The following is a 23,229-nucleotide window of genomic DNA, read 5'->3' on the forward strand; positions in this document are numbered from 1 at the left end:
CTTTTCGCAGAAATTTGGGCAATGGTAGCAAAGCTTGTCACGTGGCTCACTTCGTTTGACGAGTCTGCTTCAACTCTTTTTTGTGTTGATTAAGATTGCTGCTATACTAAGTATGGTGTACTTCTTCCGTAGACCTAGCAATATTTTTTGAGTTTTACTAATACAATAGGCACTGTAAAAGATTTTTAACTCAGTCACATTTATCCGAGCAAATAATTCTTTTGTTATTAATATGACATGTTACATTCACTTTGTATGGAGATAATATCTTTTAGCCGACCTGATATTAATATATATGTTTTTTTATATTATCAGTATATGCATATGAAAAAATCAAGAGGATTCAACACATAATAAATAATACATAAAAATAGAAATAAAAAATCTTACCTATTTGCACAGCTTTCAGTGAAGGGGGTGTCGGTTGACACCAGTTGGATAAATGTGGCTCCGCCAAGCTTAATAAAATGCAGGTTAATTGGTGGATCATCTGGTTTACTCCGACTCACGCTTTGTTTAAGTGAAGCTTTAGGATTGTGTTTATGATAATTGGAAGTTATTAACACTTAATTGGAAGTTATTAACACTTTGTTGTTTTCAGAAGACTTAATTAGCGGTCGTTTGGTTTGAGTATAGAAAGAATTAAACCAAAGTAATCTCAGCATGAAGTTCCGCATAAGATAATACGATCTATGTTAGCGGCATTGAAAAATACTCGCATTAAATTATGGCAAATTATGTATTCCTTCCATCCAAAAATAAGTGTCACTTAGTAAAAGAGTCATCTTAGAAATTTAGGACAAAAAATGACAAGTGTTTCCAAGTATGTCCTTAACATTAAAGAAGTAGTCCTCTTTAAGTATTGCTCAATTCTAAAAAATTATCTACTCCCTCCATCCTGAAAAATTGAAACTTTTCGCTTTTCTAGAGTCAAACTTCTTAATTTTGATTGTGTGTTTAAACATAGAATATTTAATTTTTTTTGAAATAAAATTTACATAGTTAGAAACTACTTAGAAAGTACTATAAGCCACCATTTAATAATTTAAAAATATTTAAAATATATGAAAAAGTTACGGTCAAAGACAACTCGTTTGACTCTCGAAAAACGAAAAGTGTCCAACTTTTTGGATGGAGTAATAAATTGGGGTAATTTAGTAAACTCGACATTGTATTTATTAATTTCTTAATGAGAGTGATTTTTGCTAAGATGACACTTATTTTGGGATGGATGGCTATTATTTTATATGAGATAGAGTGTGAAATAAGAATATGTTTATTAGTAATGCAAGAATTAAAAAACAAAAAAAAATCATTTTAGAGTAATTAATTTATGTATAATATTTCTTAACTATTAATCACCACGTAACACAATCTATTCATTATTAATAACCGCATAAACTATTTTAACATTACTAATTTTATATAAATAATCCTGCATAACTTCATAGCCTATTAACCAGATAGTACGTAGCAGTGATAATTTTCTCAGATGGTTGGTATATGGGACCAGAGATGAGGCTGCCGTCTCAGGAAGTTTGAGTATGTCGCTTTGACATTAAGGCCTGGTTGTTTGTATTTAACAGAGGTCGAAATCTCAAAGGTTCGACCTTAGGCCATTAAGTGTATTTATTTATATGGAAAAGGCTCAAATATGTTATCGAACTATCGGAAATGGCTCATTTAAGCCACTCGTCAATAGTTTGGCTCATTTACGTGAAAGTTGTTACCAAAATGGATCATCCATGCCATTTTTCACTATCGTCGGTTTTAAAATACCAGATATGACACTTGACCTCCAATTAGAGGTTCACGTCATTTAATTAAACCAACACAAATTGTGCGATGTGTTGGTTTAATTAAACGACATGAACCTCTCTAATTGGAGGCCAAGTGTTATATCTGGTATTGTAAAACCAGCGATAGTGAAAAATGGCATGGATGAGCCATTTTGGTAACAGTGATGGCATAAATGAGTCAAACTATTAACGAGTGGCATAAATGAGCCATTTCCGATAGTTCGATGGCATATTTGAGCCTTTTCCGTTGTTTATATTAAGATCTAGTCATTTATTTGATCCGAATAGATTGAACAAAGTCTTTATATCATTAACACGTATTTTTATATGGATATTTTTTATCGCTTCTCAATCGGCTATAACCACCACCTCCAACTCCATCTCCACCACCACCACTCACCACCCTACCCCTCACCCCACCACCACTAACCACTGTCAACTAGTACCACCTCCACCACCCCACCCCACCCTCTCTCCACTCTCACCCCACCATCACTAACCACCTCTGCCATCACAACTACCACTTCCACTGTCAACCACTAGCACCCCACCCTCCCAACCTCCCTCTAACCCCACCTCCCCACCCTCACCACTAACCACCTCTACCATCATAACCATCAGCACCACCCTCACCCTCCCAACCCCACCCCCACCCACCTCTACCCCGCCACCACTAACCACCTCTGACTCCACAACCATCATCACTACCACTGTCAACCACCACTACCATCACAACTATCACCAACACCACCACTTCAAAACATCTCCACGATCACTAGCAAACATACATGTTTTTTTTTTATCAAATAATAATTTAATTTTATTAGATTTGTACTTATTTTCTAATATTGAGTTACTTTTTATTTGAATCGTATATTGATTATGTTTAAATAAATACATTATGCACATTCAGATGTCGCAAAACAAACAGTCTTAGTCATTCAGTGTTCAGATCTAAAGACAACATCTTAATCATTCATATGTGCATTCAGATTCAGACATCTTAATCTTAATGAAAACAAATGAGGCCTAAGTTAGTTGGTTAGGTTCGTACTACTTCCCCACTCCCTCACTAGGACTAAACTCTCGTACGTAAGTAATTTTCAGTTTATGAGTTCTCAATTATTAAAAGTGCAGTTTTTATTTTTATTTTGAATATATCATTTATACAGATTAAGTACATATTTAGCACAAATATAGAGTTTTGACCAAAGTTATGAGTTCTGTAAGGGTTCTGTCAAGACCCGTAACTTTCTCTTTAGCTCCGTCAACTTATTAAATGGTGAAGGAAATTACTAAAAGAAATTGTAGAAACTATAAAAGAAAAAACTAACCAAAAGAGAAGTAAAGTTAGCACTTCACAATTTTGATAAGATTCCTTTTGCAGTAGCGGAGATCCAATTGTTATAGTTACTAAGAGGTACATGCTTCTTGAAGTCACGGAATTAACAACTTTGGTAACTTAATTCAAATTTAAATTTTAAATACAAGTTCAGTCGGTGAAGAATAAAAGTATTATCTAATGCCACGTGTTAAATGTGTAGAGACAGTTGCAATTGTATTTATCGTTTAATTTTAACATTGTACCTCCATGAACATTTTTCTTCTGTTTCTGACTTTCTGTATGCGAGAAAAATGACAAAAACATGGTCCCTGAGGATATATTTAGAATAGTCACGTAACTATATTTCTAGCATTTTTTGGTTCTTTAGTTTTGTCAAAAGTGAACATTTGATCTCTATTAAATATTTAGCAAGCTCCAACTATTAGAGTTAACAGAAATCATAAAAAAGAAAAATCTAACAAGAATTCACATTGGAAATACAGTTTTTGCCATTTCTGCTAGTTCTAATATATTTCCGGTATTGGTGAAGTTTCGTTAGGTGCAATGTCTATTATATTTGGTATATCTTCATGTATGGTTTGAGGGTCTTTCGAAAACAGCAATGTCTATTATATTTGATGTATTTTCATGTACAATTTGATGGTCTATCGGAAACAGCATCTCTACCCTCCCAAATCCACTTGTGAGGTAAGGTTTGCGTTCTGAAAACTTGTTCACATGCTGTCATGTACCTCCCATGTGTGTATACCCCTTCTCCTGTCACATCCACCTTTTGACCCAGCATTTACATTTTCTGCTTCATCATTCTACTCATCTTCCTTTCTTACTTCTGCCTGGAGTAACTTTGAATTCTGAACTGCAGCATCTGACATTGAGATGTGTCCTTTCCTTTAAGTACCAAGCACACACATCCTGTCGTGAAGGCCTTGAGGAGAGACCATTTTGACTAACCCATGAGATTTTTGTTGTCCCTATTTGTCAACATAATTGACAGCCTCCTTTCTTCACTCTCTTCTCAGCCTGCACACGATGTCAGTGATTGGATTTGGGAACCCAAACCAGCTTAGGTCCCTTCTAGTTATAGAAGGGGTGAATCAGACTCCTTTTAGGCCATACTAGCAGCACATTCCTTCTCTTCTTCAAATGTCCTTTCTTTTGAGGACCTGCTTTTTTCACTATGGTTCCCTTCTTGACAACACTCCTATTCTTTTGAACAACGTCAGCCTTTATCTTGTAGGGCTCTTGATGACGACTTGTTTGCCCGCAAGGAGGAAATGGCTGCTCTTTAGTTGTGGGAACATGTTTGCTGTGGAGATCATAGGGCATCTTCTCCTTCTCAAAGCCAAGTCCTCTTCTGCCATTTCCATTTTTTTCATTTCTGGAGGAGATTACGTCAAAAGACCAAGTCCACTTGAGAGTTTTGTCAAGGTCGAACTTAGCCCTTTCCGGATCTTTTCTTAGGAGTTCGTTTTTCTCAATTTCAGCAGTAAGACTTGACTTTACTTTCTTTAGTTCAACTTCAAGCTCTAAGAAAGTCTCATTTGCTGCTCCTTTTCTTTTAGAGGAGGTTTCCATCTCTTTTCTCACTTGACATTCCAACAAGGTATTTTGTTGGTTTGTCTCAAACACCTGTTTCTCCATTTCTTTTGTTATCACGCACAGGTCCTCCTTATCTAGTTTTATTTCATCAAGGGCAAGATTCAGCTTCTTTCTCTCAGCAACCAGAGTATGATAAGAATCAATTAACACACTTGATAGTGATATGAGTTTTTTCTTAGAGAAATCTCTCAAGTTTTTCTTTACATCGAAGAAATTTACCTCTTTGTTCTCATCATCAACATCACTTGTGTCAGATTCAGCCGTGAATGCAAGGTCTGACTTATGCTCAGTTGCTCCGTCATCAAATGCCATCATGGACAAGCCCATTTGTCATTTTCATCCTCAGACTCGTTTGAGGAGTCTCCCCAAGCTGCAAGTGCTTGATTCACAATCTCATCGGTGGCCTCTTTCCTTCTGAAACTCCTGCCAGGGACCTGGTTCCTCTTGGCAGTTTTGTCATAATTGTCCTGCCTGATTTGAGGACAATCCTTCATGAAATGAGCAGGTTTCCCACACTTGTGACAGTAGTAGTCATTTCTGCTGGGGTTTCCTGTTGTGGGGAACATGTCATTTTTCTTTATCATCTTGTGAAACCTCTGTGTGAGATAAGCCATTTTTGAGTCATCATCACTGGATTTTCCTTTTGCATCTTTGAGAACCATGCTTTTCTCCTTCTTCACCTCATTCTTTTCTACCTTCTTCATGGTCATCTTCATCTCATACATCTTGAGGTTTCCAATAAGCTCATTGACAGTCAACATATCTAGATCTTTGGCTTTAGAGATAGCATTTACTTTGCTATCCCAGGAGTCAGGTAATACGCCAAGCATCTTCCTTACTAGCTTGGTAGTTGTGATGACTTCTCCGAGAGAGTGGAGTTCATTGATTACGGAGGTGAATCTGGTGTGCATCTCATGAATAGATTCACTCTCTTTCATTTTGAACATCTCATACTCAGTGGTGAGTATATCGATCTTGGAGTTTTTTACCTGAGTTGTTCCTTCATGAGCAGTTTGGAGAGCTTCCCAGATCTCTTTGGCTGATGAACAAGCTGAGACTTGATTGTACTCATCCGGTCCCATTCCACACACAAGAATCTTCTTGACTTTATGGTGCTTCTCCACTTTCTTCCTGTTAGCTTCATTGTATTCTTTTCTTGTTTTGATAGTGGTCTCTTTACTGTCTTCACTTGTGTGAACAGGGATATAGGGACCGTCACATCTGGCTGGCCTGGTGAAAGACTGTCCTTTTTCCATAGTTGGTGGGGCTTCCATTTTACAAATTCTTTCTAGGTGTTAACTTTTTAGAAAAGCACCTGCTCTGATACCAATTGATGCAGGCTACGCGTCCACCGAATAATGTATGAGGGACCTGGTTGTGTACCGGTTCCCTTATGCAATGCAGTATGTAAAGGACACAAGATGTTACCGTGGAAAACTCTTTGCTCAAGGGATTAAAAACCATGACCTACCCCAGTAGGATTTCAACTCCACTACACGAGCAACTTCTGATTAAAACCTATTGCAAATTAGGAATTAACTCCCATAATCTCTCACCCTTACAATAGTTGCAACCTAGGAACTAACTCTGATAGTCCCTCCACCCTTACAATACACCGATGTAAGCACCTCCACTTGACTAACTCTAGCCAAGGAAACTAATACACCTAGAATAAATCTAGCCTAGTGTACCACTTGAAAGCTTATGGAAACACACTTCCAACAAGCACACTTAGAGAATTTAAAACACCTACAAACAACTTCTAAACAAGAAGAGTAGTTTTACAGTTTAAGCACAAACGAACAAAGAATTACAACAACATAAAGAACTTAGACTAAATCTGTGTCTGGATCGAGTTCTTCAGTTTTGCAAGTGACTTGTTCTTGAGAGAACTTGAGAACTTGTGACGGCAAAGATTTGCTCGATTTTGATTAGGTTTTCAAGTATGATCAATATGTTACCATCACCTTGTATATGTAGTGGGAGCATGTGAGTGAAAAGAGACCACTCTTTAATTTTGACCTAAAGCATGGGCTAACTCACTATTGTACTTGTGTGCAGCAAGTGGCTCGACTTTATAGCTATCTCTACCGAGAGGCACAGAGAGGAGATTACAAACCAGGTCTCTATCTGGTTCTGAAACAGTTTGACAATCATCAAAACACAAGTGCACTTGGAACTATCAATATTCAAGTTGATACACATAGTTCTTACTCTCACACTTCTGTACATTTTATATTCTTGTTATTGCTTTACTAAGCTCCGAAGTCACGGCTCATCAATAATAAGAGGAGTCTAACCTCAGATAAGCATCTATAATCCAGGCTCTCTCTCTCTCTCTCTCTCTTTATTTTATTTGCTTCTATTTACACTATTTGGATACTAGCATCTTAATCTTATTGGTTACTCTAATCTATGTGTCCCTGACCACGTGTACAAATTCAACTTAACCGTTTTACGAGTAAATAATTTGGCGCCCACTGTGGGGCCGGGACAGTTGTGGTTATCATTATAATCATCGGTTGTTTTACTAATTTTCTCTTAAGTGCTCTATTTTTCCTAAAGTATCCAATCCAGGTATGTTAGGAGTTAATGTAAACCCAAACGCTGCGGACCAGCATGCCGAAATCTCACTAGGACCGGATGGACTATCCGGTCAAACAGGTCTGCATCTACCACACGTGACCTCAACACCATAACAGACGATATCCCCACTGACATACCTGTAGCAGAAACCATCCAAATCCTCAGGGGACAATACCACGGTGTAATGTCAGAAGTGCAACGGTTAAAACAGTTCGTTGAAACCTTCATGGAAACACCAGCAGGTCAGGCCACCACACTCCCCACTGGTACGCCATAACCTATAAACAACGCAAACACCACCCGAGGAAACAGACAAACGGTGGAAGGAGGCGGAGAGGCCACCGAAAGTGGAACAACTCCCTTTGATCCTTTCCAAGTCGAAGTCTAGCGGTTCATGAGGGAAATTACCGGAAAGATGGATAAGATTGCCAAGGAGGCAGAGAAGAACGTGAAGGAATTCCAGAAGTGCCTCAGCCAAATTCTTGGGGCACCTCTGGTCGTTGAGGGGCCGAATTGGAAGAAGTACCGCCAGTGGGCATACACTCCCGAGGCGGTGCCAGAGCTAATCCCAAAACAGTTCAAAATGCCTGATAATCCCAAATATGATGGCACCACTGATCCGCAGGATCATATTACGGCTTACTCTATGGAAATCAAGGGTAATGACCTTCAGGAGAAAGAGATCGAGTCTGTGTTGATCAAGAAATGAGCATTGAATTACGTCATTTGCCATGCTGGCAGATGTTTTTATCAAAGCTCATACCGGTGCAAGGAAGGTGAAAACCAGGAAGACGGACATCTTCCATATTGCTCAGGGAGAATCGAAACGTCTCTGAAATGTCATTACCCGATTCTAGAAGAAGTGTATGCTGCTACCTGCCATACCGGATGAGTGGGCAGCCAAAGATTTTACCAAAGGTCTGAATCGTTTGAGTTTGGACATATCCCAGAGGCTCAAGAAAAGTCTCTTCGAGTTCCAAGCCACAACCTGGGAGGACGTATACAACCGTTATGAATCTAAGATTCGAGTGGAAGACGACTTGCTGGGGCTTCATCTTCAATTTCCCCTGCAAAGGCAAACAAAGGTTACGGTCTAGATTGGAACTCCTCACAGAATCGTTTCCAGCCGTATCCTCTGCCAAAAGCTACCAATAGTGGGTCTGGTTATAGGTCACTTGAGAAGCCCGGAGGAAGTAAAATAGATAACTCTGGGACGAACGGATGGGGTTTGCAGCCCAAGAATAATCAGTGCAGCTCTCCGCCAAAGGGATCAGAACATTTCAAGCTTTCGAATTACACTTTCACCATTAGCGAATCTCAAATGGTGGATGTTCTGAAGACTCATCCGTCATCTCGTCCTCCGAGGACATTGTGATCCGACCAAAATTCGAGGGATCAAACGGTCTGGTGTGAATTCTACAGGACTTACGGGAATAAGACCACCGATTGTAGACATCTCTGGGAGGAGGTGGCTAACATGCTTGCCAAAGGACGTCTCCGACAATACTTGAGCGAGAGAGGAAGAAACAATTACAGCAGAGCCAACCTTGTCGAGGAGAAGGACACACCAACTGATCCCCCGCACGTAATCAACATGATTTTCGAAAGAGCTATGATAGTGGGGACTAGCTTTACTGTATCTAGGAAGATGAAAATCTCGGTGACACAAAAAAAGAGAACTCAAGAGTTTTTGGATGATGAGGCTATTACCTTCTCCGATGAAGATGCAGCGGGCATCACTTTGCCTCATAATGATGCCCTTGTCATCACCATACTTATTGGAAATTGCCAGGTTAAGCGAGTCATGGTAGACCCAGGAAGTTCAGTAAATATCCTCCACTTGAAGGTGCTGGAAGAAATGGGAATGTTAAAGAAAATGATACCAGCGGTGTGGACATTGTCGTGCTTCAACATGGCCAGTGAAACCACCAAGGGAGAAATCAACTTGCCCATAGCAGCAGGGGGGGTCACGAAGTTGACAAAATTTTATGTGATCGGCATGACATGCAGTACAATACTATTTTCGGAAGACCTTGGGTTCATGACATGAAGGCTGTCCCCTCAACTCTTCATCTGCTGCTTAAATTCCTTACTCCGGACGGGATCAGATAGATCTGAGATGAGCAGTCTGTAAATGACATGTTCATTGTGGAAGAGCCTGTAGCAATGGGGGGCTAGAACGAGCCGGTCTTGTAGAAAATACAGAGCTTGAGACCCGCTTCATACGAAGACCAGAAGGCATCAGTGGAGAGAAAATAACGAAAAGCATAAGGAGTCGAGGATGTTTATGGTATCCCGAGATATTTCAACCGCTAGACGAATCAGATGCCACCAAATCCACTGCTAAGGAGTTATAGCAAATTGCTTTGCATCCAGAACTTCCGGAGATTAACCCCGAAGCTCAGGGAGACTATACTTGCTTATTTAAGTGATACCAATGATTGTTTTGCTTGGTCCCATAAGGATATGACAGGTATCTCATCGGATGTTGCAACTCACAAACTTGGAATGGATCTTAGCTTCCCACTAGTTCGCCAAAAGAAGCGACCCATAGCAGAGGTCCGCAACAGGTTCGTTAAGGAAGAGGTTGCTCTCCTTTTAAACATCAGGTCCATTTGGGAAGTCAAGTACCCGGATTGGCTCACTAATGTAGTGGTAGTTCCAAAAAAGGTAACAAGTTTAGAATGTGTATAGACTTCAAAGATTTAAATAAAGCATGTTCGAAGGATTCATTCCCGTTGCCGAGTAATCGATGCTACAGCCAGACATGAAGTAATGAGTTTCCTCGATGCTTACTCCAGGTATAACCAGATAAGGATGCACCCGGAGGATCAAGAGAAAACTTCCTTTATGACTAATTTCGGAACATACTGTTACAATGTAATACCTTTTGAGTTAAAGAATGCTGAAGCCACTTATCAAAGGCTCGTAAATAAGATGTTTGAACAGCAAATAGGCAGCACCATTGAGGTATACATAGATGATTTGTTAGTCAAAAGTCTCCATGTAGGGGACCATATTAATCATTTGCAGGAAACATTTGCCATCCTGAGGAAATACAATATGAAGCTGAACCCTGAGAAGTACACATTTGGGGATCAAATCCGGTAAGTTCTTGGGGTTCCTTGTCTCCAAAGGGGAATTGAGATAAACCCAGAGAAGATAAAGGCCATCGAAGACATTTCGGACGCCTTGGAGGACGTAAAGGCAGTACAATGGCTCACTGGGCGGATAGCTGCTCTCAGCAGATTCATATCAAGGTCCTCGGACAAGTGTCACAAATTCTTATCTTTGCTCAAGAAGAAAAACGATTTCAAATGGACATCAGAATGTAAACAGGAGCTCTGTGACCTTAAAGCATATTTATCTTTACCACCACTTATGTCCAAACCAAAGGATGGGGAAGTGTTGCTAGTCTATCTGGCAGTCTCTGAGATAGCGGTAAGCGTAGTTCTTGTTCAAGAGGACCAAGGTACGTAATTCCCTATTTATTTCGTAAGTCGAGTCATGTCGGGGGCTGAAACTCGATACCCTTTTATCAGAAAGGTTGGACTTTGCCCTAGTAATGGCCTCGTGTAAGGTTCAACCTAATTTTTAGTGTCACTCGATCGTCATGGTTACCACCTTTCCTTTAAGGAATGTGCTAAGCAGGCCTGAACTCTCAGGGTGATTGGCGAAGTGGGCGGTTGAGTTAAGCGAGACCGATATTGAGTATAAGCCTCATACTACAATCAAGTCCCAAGTCTTGGCAGACTTTGTGGCAAATTTTAGTTCGGGCGTGGCTCCCCAGGCTCAGAAGGAAGCCTCTCTAGTACAGGAGGTTGATTCCGGGGTATGGACACTTTACACAGATGGGGAGTCTAATGTAAAAGGCACGGGGCTCGATGTTATGCTCCGCACCCCTACAAATGATGTCTTAAGGCAAGATATTAATATCGTGCCTCTCACCACCCAATTGGGGATCTATACTTTCTTCCATATAGAGCTTCGTACGAATCCATTTGTATACTGGAATGATAGTTGTTGTTGTACGAAGGGGTAAGTGGTCGTCCTAACTCCCACCGAAATCTAGAACATATGCTCTTAGCATATCTTCCAAGGTCTGAATAGTACGTTCGTCTTGCCCATCAGTTTGTGGGTGAAATGTTGTGCTAAGCTTCACCTGAGTACGCAAACCTTCTTGGAAAGACTTCCAAAAATTAGCTGTAAATTTCCCTCCTCTATCAGTAATAATGGACATCGGAATACCATGGAGTCGCACTATTTCTTTAAGGTACAGTCTTGCATAATCGTCTACTGAGTAAGTAGTTCTAACCCGATGGAAATGGGCTGATTTCATGAGTCTGTCCACGATCACCCATATAGAGTCATACTTGCTTTGGGAACGAGGTAACGCTACAATGAAATCCATGTTTATTGCTTCCCATTTCCAAGTTGGAATTTCCATTGCTTGCAATAACCCTCCTGGCTTTTGATGCTCGATTTTTACTTGTTGACAGTTCGGACATTGAGCTACAAATTCTGCTATGTCTTTCTTCATTCCATCCCATCAATACATCAATTTGAGATCATGATACATCTTTGTTGCACATGGATGAATAGAATACCGAGAATGATGGGCTTCTTCTAGAATTCGACGACATAATTCTGCAACTTTCGGAACACATAACCTGCCTCGGTATCGAAGAACTCCATCTATAGAAGTTTCAAATGGAGACTTCTCTTTTTCATGAAATGTGTCTCTATAGTGGCTTAACTGAGGATCTTCATATTGACGCTCTTTTACCTCCATGTCCAAGGATGAAACAGTGAGATTATTGACATCAATTCCTATACTACCTGAATCAACTAGACGAATTCCAAGATTAGCTAGTTGGTGGAGCTCACGAATTATTTATTTCTTCTCCGGAGGAACTTCACATAGGTTGCCCATTGATCGGCGGCTAAGTGCATCAACTACTACATTTGCCTTCCCGGGGTGGTATAAAATACTCACATCATAATCTTTCAATAATTCTAACCGCCACCTCTGCCGCAGATTTAACTCCTTCTGCTAGAAAATGTATTGGAGACTCTTGTGATCTGTATAGATATCGACATGCACACCATACAAGTAATGCCTCCACATTTTTAATGCATGACTAACTGTAGCCAATTCGAGATCATGAGTTGGATAGTTCTTTTCATGTTTCCGTAACTGTCTTGAAGCATAAGCAATAACTTTACCGTGCTGCATTAATACACATCCTACCCCAATTCCAGAAGCATCGCAATATACAACATAACCGTCTGTCCCTTCTGAAAGTGTCAAGACTGGAGCTGAAGTTAGCCTATCTTTCAATTCGTAAAAACTGCATTCACAAGCATCATTCCATTGAAATTTAGCTGACTTCTGGGTTAGCTTTGTCAATGGGGCTGAAATAGAGGAAAACCCCTCCACAAACCTTCTGTAGTAACCTGCCAATCCCAAAAAAAATACAGACTTCTGTAGGAGTTGTAGGCCTTGGCCAAGTCTTCACAGCCTCAATTTTCTGAGTATCCACTCGGATGCCATCATCTAAAATGACATGCCCCAAAAATGTCACAGAATTCAAGTTCGCATACAATTTTCGAGTTCGAAGAATTCCAAGAACAATACGTAAATGGTCTGCGTGTTCTGATTCTGTGCGAGAGTACACTAGAATATCATCAATGAACACTATTACGAATAGATACAAGAGAGATCTAAATACATTATTCATCAAATTCATAAACACTGTCGGAGCATTAGTTAACCCAAATGACATCACCCGAAATTCATAATGGCCGGATCTCGTTCTGAAGGTTGTCTTGGGAATATCTTCTTCTTTAACTCTCACTTAATGATAACCTGACCTTAGGTCTATTTTGGAAAACCACTTGGCACCCTGTAATTGATCAAACAAATCATCAATCCTTGGGAGAGGATATTTGCTCTTGATCGTCATTTTATTTAACTACCTGTAGTCAATACACATCCGTAAAGAACCATCTTTCTTTCGCACAAATAGGACTGGTGCTCCCCACGGTGATGAACTGGGTCTAATAAACCCCTTCTCAAGCAAATCCTTCAATTGTGCCTTTAGCTCTTTCAATTCTGCCAGAGCCATTCGGTAAGGAGGGATAGAAATGGGCTTGGTGTCCGGCACCACATCAATGGCGAAATCAATCTCTCTTTCTGGAGGAAGGTCTGGAAGTTCATCTAGGAATACATCCGGAAACTCATTCACCACCGGGACGGATTGGAGAGTTAGCGACTTTGCTTCGGTGTCATGAACTCGTACTAGATGATAAATATAGCCTTTAGCTATCATCTTTCTTGCCTTAAGGTAGGAAATAAACCTACCCCTTGGGGATGCTGTATTACCCTTCCATTCAAGCATGGGTTCTCCCAAAAATTGAAATCGAACCACTTTCATGCGACAATCAACATTAGCATAACATGAGGCCAACCAATCCATGCCCATAATTACATCGAAATCTAGCATTTTCAGCTCAACTAAATCAACTTTAGTCTGACGATCACATATCACAATCACACAATTTTTGTAGATTTGTCTAGCTATCACAGGACTACCAACCGGAGTAGATACTTCAAAAGGTTTAATTGGTTCAGGTCTCACCCCAATACGACTGGCAATATACGGAGTGATATAGGACAACGTAGAACCCAGATCAATCAACGCATAAACATCATGAGAGAAAATAGTCAATATACCTGTAACCAAATCTGGAGAAGACTCGAGATCCTGGCGTCCAGCTAAAGCATAGATACGGAGTTGGGTACCACCTGAACTGGACGCTCCCCCTCTGCCTTTACCTCGCCCTGCTGGAATCTGGGGAGTCTGCCCTGCTGGGCGCACAGAAGAAGAACTCGCCGCTAATCCTGTGGGCTGGACTCCGCCTCTACCGTACCTTGTAGGACAATAACACATGACATGCCCCGTCTGTCCACAAACATAACAAGCATCTATACCTTGGCAACATGGCCCCGAATGTATTTTTCTGCACTGACTACGTCGTGGAACCGGTGGTCTCCTCTGGCTATAATCACCCCCAAACTGAGAACCTAAAGCTCTCGAGCTCTGACCCTACCCTGAATGAATAGAGCGGTCAAACCTCCTTCCTGCAAATCGTGGAGGTGAACTACTCGCTGATTGGCCTGAATATCCAGAATATGACTGCCTCAATCCCCTCTATAGTCACTACCGGTACCCATAGATCTGGTCCTCTTACTCTGCCCCCTATCGGTATCACGCTCACCCCTCTGTGGACATTATTGCTCTTCTATGTTCTAGGCAAGGGCCTGAATGCGGGAAATATCCATCCCATCTTGCAAGGAAGCCGTCAAGCAGTCCTTGAAAAAATGTGGCCCTAAGCCACTCACAAATCTATGCACTCTATCTCCCATGTTGGCCACCATAGTCGGAGCATATCAAGCCAATGAATTAAACTAAAGGCTATATTCCCGGGCACTCATATTTCCTTGATTCAAATTTAAAAATCTATCCGCTCTAGCTCGACGGACTTCGGGTGGCAAATAATGGCGGATGAAGGCATCTACAAATTCTTGCCGAATCGGAGGTGGTGCATTTTCTTTTCTTGATGATATCCAATTATTATACCATAAGACCGCCACATCTCGGAGTCTATAAGATGCTAGCTCCACAGATTCAGTTTCGGAGGCATGAATAAACTTCAATGTTCTCAACATTTCGTCGATAAAACCTTGCGGGTCTTCATCCGGCTTTGACCCGAAAAACTCTGAAGGATTCAAACTCATGAAATCACGGGCTCTAGTATTAACTGCCCTGTCACTTAAACCTGAACTCTGCCGTTGTGCTTGGGCGGCAACTAACTGTGTCAAAAGATGGATAGCCTCGGTCATTTGTTGACCCGAAGTAGCCGGGGGAGGAACTGGAGGCATAAGAGCTGGAACCGAAGCCCCTTCTTGTTCTCCTATGCTAGGCGGAGTAGGAGAGGTACTAGGTAGAGCCTCATTATGTCATTCACCCTCTTCTACATTCATCGGCGGCTCCCTTTCTACCCGCCTTTTCATCGTAGTCTTTCCCTTCTGGGCAGCTGTAGCTTTTCCCTTTGGCGGCATCTCTAAAATCATAACACAATATTAGGGAGGAGAAAATCTTATAACATGGCTCTATCGAACGATCTCATAAGAAGAAGAATGGTCATTTTTCCTAAATGCATGTAGCCTCCTGTTTATTAGTGTGGCGCGCAACACACCGTAAACAAGACTCTACTAGACACGGCTCGTAGACACTTCCTGGGTCTGAACAGCTCTGATACCACTTTTGTCACGACCCGACTAAGGGCCATGAAGGGTACCCGGGGCTAACCACCGAACACCACTCATATTACTCGTAATCATACTCATTCTGTGATCATTGGTTAATAACCTACTTATAATCATAGGGAAACCATTTTCATGTGAAACATAATTACTTTTATATACATAAGCCCTCTGTCTATCAAAATAATAATACATATATACACATGGGAAAAATCGTGAGACCATACTACCCACACGTGCGTATCTACGAGCCTCTACTAGAGTACTAGACATATGAACGGGACAGGACCCCTTCGTGCCCAAAATAGATATATACACAAAATCATAAGCAATGGCACCTCCGGAACAATGGAGTGCTCTCAAGTCTGCTGATAGCTCCTATGAGTCTGGATCACCTCCCTGTCTACCTGTGGGCATGAACACAGCGTCCAAATAAAAGTACGTTAGTACGAGCATTGTACTGAGCATGTAAGGCTTAAATAAAATGAGCATAATAAAGAAATCCTGAAACACAAGGTGAAAACATAACCTGCTTAGCCTTTAAGAGTAAATGCATTTTAAACATATCACATACATCAACCTATCACGTATATAATCCTCATTTACTCGCGTCCGGGTACCATCATACTCCGCCCACTAGTGATGTCATGTTCGGCCCTCTAGGCACGATAAAATCGCAAGCAGCCCGCATTAGCGGTGACATGTCCGGCCATCTAGGCACGGTAGAATCATATGCAGACCGTATTCGCGGTGACATGTCCGGCCATCTAGGCACGGTAGAATCATATGCAGCCCGCATTCGCGGTGACATGTCCGGCCATCTAGGCGTGGTAGAATCATATGCAACCCGCATTCGCGGTTACATGTCCGGCCATCTAGGGGCGGTAGAATCCTATCATCGCATACATCTCATAAGCTCGTCCTAAAACATACATTAGAGTCCCAAGATAATCTATAACCATATCAGGGTGACGTAAGGTCGAGAACCCCCGATTCTATTATGGGGTAATCATAATCATCTTACCTCACCTTGAAGAAACTAGAATCATAAGGTGTGTCTATCAATAATAATTAATGTCATACCATGGGCTTTAGAATCTCTATATAACGTTGACTCATATTTCCCGGAATGTAAGAAAGTCATGGAAGGAAAAAGGGAATTCGTTTCATGAGAATCATGCCTTAGAAGGAATGGACTAGCCTTTCATACCTTAATGATTCGTTAACTCTATAACTTGGATGCTTCTCTCCAATGCTCACGTTTCTACCTTCAAGGAAATTCGTACCAAAGTTAGATAATCGAAGACATACTTATGTCTAACTAAAGCTAACGAAAATCGGTTAACATCTTCCTTTATTTCGATAACTTCCTCCACATAATAATAATAATAATAATAATAATAATAATAATAATAATAATAATAATAATAATAATAATAATTCCCAATATCACAACAACCACCATATCTTAATCCACAATTTCATCAATCTAGACATTATCAATCCCAACATTCCCTATCACTCTTTTATAACCCTAGCTATGGCACCATCCGTGTCCATCCTCATACAATGCCTCTACAACATCTTTACCACCATTCATCGCAAGATTGCACTCATTACATATCAAGAACTATGATTCAAGTCAAGTCATGATTTAAAAATATCTTTATTTTCATACTTGCACCTCATGTTCACTTTTTCTCCATAATTCAAGTCTTTTAACCCTTCAATAGTTTAAATAACATGGAAGAATCATAAAACTTACCTTAATCACTTGGAAATAAGCCTTGAGTTACTCCACTCCATTAGAATGAAATCCTCCACTTGCATGCTAAAGAAATTATTACCCTTCACAAACCCTAATAGGCTTCCTAGTATTTGAATCTCTTAATTCTTGGCTTTGATCTTGGCTTTTTGGTATAGATTGTTATGCAAATGGAGGGAGGGTTTTTGGAGGGTTCTAGAGAGATATAAAATCTATTTTTTGTGGAAAATAATGAAATAAAACGCGGGTTCTTATATTTATAGACAGGGCTGGAAACTTCCAGATCGGCGGGTCGACGAGCAGGGTCGACGACTCGTCGACGTGTGCCGTCGATCCTCCGCCTGAGATGTCTGATCGCAGAACCTCATCGACGGTGCCAGGCGGCCGTCGATGCTGACTGGTATCAGCAGTGTCCTGAACTGCTCCGATTCAATTCGTTTCACTTCCAATTCCCTCGAAATGTCCAGAATACATACTTATACACCTGTACACATACCAAGAAAAATATCTCATAACCAATACTTTGGTGCGGGCTACCGTACCGACGGTATACACCACCAATAAGCCGAAATTTCCTTGAAATAAAATGGGAGGTGTAACAGGTTTAGTGGTTATTTCCTTGGTTTTTCTTTTAGGTAGTGACCGGAATGTGGGCCAATCAAGAGTTTTAACAATGTATATGATTTTCACACAAAGCAGTTATATAGAGTAAGCATTTAGACAGTACATAATTTGCTTTCCTATACCTCTTTGTTCCGAGGCTACTAACGTATGAAGCAAAATTGTGACATATGTAAAACAAATGTATTGTTCCCCAAAAAATAAAAATCCCAATGCTTTTCATTAATAGCATTTTCCCAAGTAGGATTACAAGGCTTTTCAAAGTAAATGCAATAATCAGAAAAAGTCCCCTCCACGAACAGAAATCTGCTCTCTATCATCTCGTGCCTTCTTGGCCTTTGGAAGGGCGGTCTGAATGGCTACATGGGCTGGTATCAATGTTGTCCCAATCCACTGACCCCTCTGATCGTCAGTCAATGACATCCCCGTATCTATGGCTCCCTTAACAAAAGTGTCCAGCCATTCTAAACTCTTCAATGAGACATCTACCTCGTCTGTCAAACTCTTAATTATCTCTTGATCATATGCTATCTTCGCTTTATGATCCATTTCTCTTCCCTCTATTCGTCGTTTTATTCTTCTAACTTGAATCGCATTCGCGGCTTTCCTATCCTCAGGAAATTTGTACAGATATGGTCCTGGAGTGGCAGTACCAGCTAACTCAGTCCTAAACCACTCATAGTAGTTTTCATCGTGACTTGGATTGTTTGGATCTTCATCCAACTTATCTTTTTTTATCATATTCTTCCAATCTTTCTAAGCATCTTTTATACCCTCGATGCAACCTTCTTCATAATCTCGTACAAACTCTCCCATATTACCCACATTTGGAATAACCTGTCTCATACCAAACTATCTCAGTACTCTCAATGGTGGGTAGGGTCTGACCCCCCTAATGCCCATAAGCGATAGATATGGACGTCTACGGCTTTTAACACAAATAGTCTCAAAATGAAAATCAGGTACCCTCCACCTGATATGTTCTTCTCTCAGTCTGGAATATATGTGAGCCCATCCTCTTTTATCTTGAACTCCACAAGGCACAACAGCGACTCCCAAATCATTCTCTCTTAGGGATGGATCTCGGCGGGTAGATAAACTGCTCTTATCTAAATGCTTAAGTATCCACCATTGTACAAAGAGGTTGCAACCCTGGAAATAATAATAACTGTTGCGGCATTCCCCCAAAGCTCGGTATATATCTGATAGGATAATAGGGATGATGTCAAAATATTTTATAAGCCCATTTGTTGTAACTCCCCTAAGAACAACATGGGAAACAAAGACAACTCGGGTGTCAATAGCTAGGGAAGCATTTAGTGGAAATACCATGGTTCCCAGTAGACAGGTGATAAAGGCTAGTGTTTGGTTGGCTTTCCAGGATTGGGTTGAGGAAAACTCAAGGATGTGGTTCTCGTGCCCCTGTTTTGATGAATACCTCCCATATAACTCTCTAAAGGCTATAGTGGGCCCTTGTTCCCAATCGGCTTTGTTGACAGCAAACATGTCTTTGATTTCTTTTGGGATAGGTTTGTGAGGGATAAGGATATTTTGAGCTAATTTCTTTGTGGATCTGTTAGCCCTTCCTACGCTTTCCAAGACATCTCTAATTTCTTCTAAAGTGGGAGTCATTTCTATCTCTCCAAATCTGAATACCATTCTGTCGTTGTCACAATAACCGGTAATAATCTTTAGTAAACTCGGATCCCCAGCCATATCCATCAGTGAAGTCAGATGCCCTATACAACTCATTATTTCTTTCTTCTGATCATTAGTCAGACCTTCCCACCACATTGCTAAACCTGGTGGTGGACCCACAACTATATCAAACTGCACATCTGGAGACATCTGCAAGACAGAACATTATTAGTTCCCCGCCCCCAAGAACAGTAATTTGTTTCACACATGGCATAATAATGCTTCCAAATAGAAAATAGTGGGATGTAGTGTCTTCATGTTTTTATACCATCTAGACACAGTAAGGTGTCTTTCCTGTCCGATTCAGGTAGGTCTGAGATACCCAAACCGGTCTATGGTCAGCATGCGCTATATTAGTAGGGATTTGGTTCCGCTCTATGCTAATTTTCTAGAGTGGTTTCCAAACGAATGACACAGGTTACCCAAGCGGACAAGCTGGGGATGGGCTCTCTAAGGCTGTGGGATGACCGCATGCCCACTCGACCTTAGAGACCTCTAAAGAATATATTAAAGGTTTTTTTAGTGAAGGTATGACCGCAGCTCATCCCGCGTCGTCACCCTTAGAAAAATGTAAAAATAAGAGTGGCGGAGTATGCATGCATGAATGATAGTTATATTTTGCGAAAATTTAAACACATAAATAATTTATATCACTTAAACAATTTATATCATACAAACACACAAATAATTGGAACCCTTATGGTTAGAACCTTAAATTTTCCCCAGCAGAGTCGTCATCTGTAGCGGTTCTATTTTTTCCGATTCGCATTTGCACTTGTCTCATTTAAAAAGGAAAGTATCCCGAGGAAGTAAGGTTGAATATCGTACCAGAAAAAAGTAAAAAATATACTTCTATGTAATGGTACTCTAAATGGACTTATTTTTAGAGTCGCCACCTAATTTTTAGGAAATTAGGAAAAATCGAGTCGAAAAGGGTTCATTTAAAATAATTATTTTATGTTATTTTAAAAGAAACCTAATACAAAGTCTAGGTAAGGGTTTCGGTAATCCTCCGGGGAAGGTGCTAGGCACCCCGGTATTAAGGATCCGCTCAATTTCTATTTACCTACGGGTTCTAATAATATATCCATATAGATATAAATTGGTTGTGATAAAAATAGTTTTGTTTTATACTTCTGCAAATAAAATTTAGTCTTTCATGCAAAAACGCCTCTTTTCAAGAATCAAATGTGGTAAAGTTTTGCCCAAAACTGCGCATTTTAGGGTGTCAGACTAGAGCACTTAGACTACTATCCGAAGGCTCTTAGCCTAAGTAGGACTCTACGTAAGTCCACCCAAAAACTAGTTTTGAAAAATATTTCGGAGTATAAGAAAATAGTTTTAAGAAAATAATTTAGATACACTATTATAGTCTGTATAATATTCTACATACATATAGTCCATTTTTTATTGTATCCTTTGCTAAGTTTTAGTCAAATTTTGTTTTTTAAACTTAAGTCTAAATGATCATATTAATCTCACAAGTTTTGTCCAAATCAGTCCACGCGTCCAAGTCTATAGGGTTTTATAAATGTTCAAATCAGTCTCACATTTTACAAAGTCAGCAGATTTGGTCCTTTAATCAAATCAGTCCCAATTTTCATTTAAAGTATCAAAATAAGTCTTGATTTTGTAGTAAACTCATTTTGGCGACTCTAAAATACGACAATCTCATAAGGATTCAAATTGACAAAATAATTGCACAAATAATAACTTAAAATGCGTGATTAAAGGAGATAGAGAATCTGGGCCGACCAAGCCCATAGAAAATGTTTATGCGATCGGGTTCATCTTAATTCAAACGTATGCTCCATTTCGCTCCAAATTGGGCTGACTCGATCTATTGCATGTTGATGGGCCTTATGAAAGCCCATTAACGGGTTTTGGAGGGTAAAAAATTCAAGAGGGCATATTTGACATTAGTATTCATTCGATAATTAAATTTAAATGCTGAAATTAAACTAAGTTAATTATTACAAAGCAAAATTATGAATTATAACCATATTGGGCCATTTCCCATTAACAGTTAACAAATAATTATAAATAAACAGCAGCCCAATTGGTTAATCAGGCCCAAAGTAGCAAGGTGGTAAGGTAGAGGCCCATTATCAGAGCTCAGAAAAATCTTCCTCTCAACTTGTCTAAGTGTGGAAATCAAATATTATTGATATACAGTCTAATATACATCTCCCCAGCCCCATTTCTTTAAATTTCTATGTATAAATATCAAGATATACGTGAATATACCCCATATAGGCATGTTTTTCTAAGATTTTCCTAAGTGTAGGGCCTTGTTATACCAAATATACCACTGATATACCTGGATATAGAGGGCAAATCCTCCTAGAATGGGCATACTCTTCTATATCGAGCTAATCCCACATATATAATACACATCATTCTAATCTTTAAACCTCTAAAATCAGTAAAACGATCAAGCAAGTAATATAAATCAAGGTTAAAAAGAAAAATGAATTCATCATAGCAAGATATGGGAGGCCACAGATCTTAGAAAAGTCAAGCAGATAGTACATCACATAGCATCTTACAACCAATATATGTGGCAACAAATTGTGGTAGTTTTATGAAAGAACAATGCATAATGTCAAGCAGGTTTTCAAGAGTCATTCTTATCAAATTTCAATGTTAAAGAGTCTAGTGTCAAGCCACCTAAGGTTTCAAATTATCAGAATGATTAAAGCTCTGCTCAAGTTCAAAATAATGGATCAGGAAATCAGAAGAATTTTAGTCAAGTACAGGCAGCCCTTGAGGGCACTTTTAGGAGTTTAAGAGTGGCACATTTTAAACGAAATCTCACATGGGCAAACTACACAAAGTTAGGCAGTTGACTCACGTTTATAAGATGACAAGAGATTCTCAAATGGTACTACTGGTGGAAATCAAGCAGTTCCAAGCCAGGAGTAAACACTAGAAACCAATTCATACAAGATCATTCACAGTCCAGTTCATTTGAGACCTAAGTTGTCTTAATGAGTCAACTAGGTGAGCTATGATTACAACTAAGTGTCTTTTAACCTATTTTTCTACTTCAGAGTACCATCATCTACATTTTTTGCAATCCAAGGATTTTAAGTTAAGTGACAATGCTAGTCTTACTATTTTAAAGACTCAAACAGGTAAGTCAACACATAGTAGCAGGATGTTCTCAAAGGTTTATTCACACACTCAGCAAAACCTACATTCATTAAGTAAGGATATCTAGTTTACCAGGCAAGAATGAATCAGAGTCCACTTAACTAAGCAAACAAACTATGATATGCCCAATGTGGTTATATAAGGATATAAACACATAGAAATTTGGTATAAAAAAATGCACAGAAGTCACAGAATTAAGCAACACCATTGCAGCTTCTCACAAGGACAACAAGCAGGGGTAACACACCAGAATAGAGACAGAGCAATGCCAAGCCAAGGGGTGAACAGGGTACACAGGGCACATGATAATGTCCCATGTTCAAAATATTGT

The sequence above is a fragment of the Lycium barbarum genome, chromosome 3, assembly GCF_019175385.1.
Source record: "Lycium barbarum isolate Lr01 chromosome 3, ASM1917538v2, whole genome shotgun sequence".
Lineage (NCBI taxonomy): Eukaryota > Viridiplantae > Streptophyta > Magnoliopsida > Solanales > Solanaceae > Lycium > Lycium barbarum.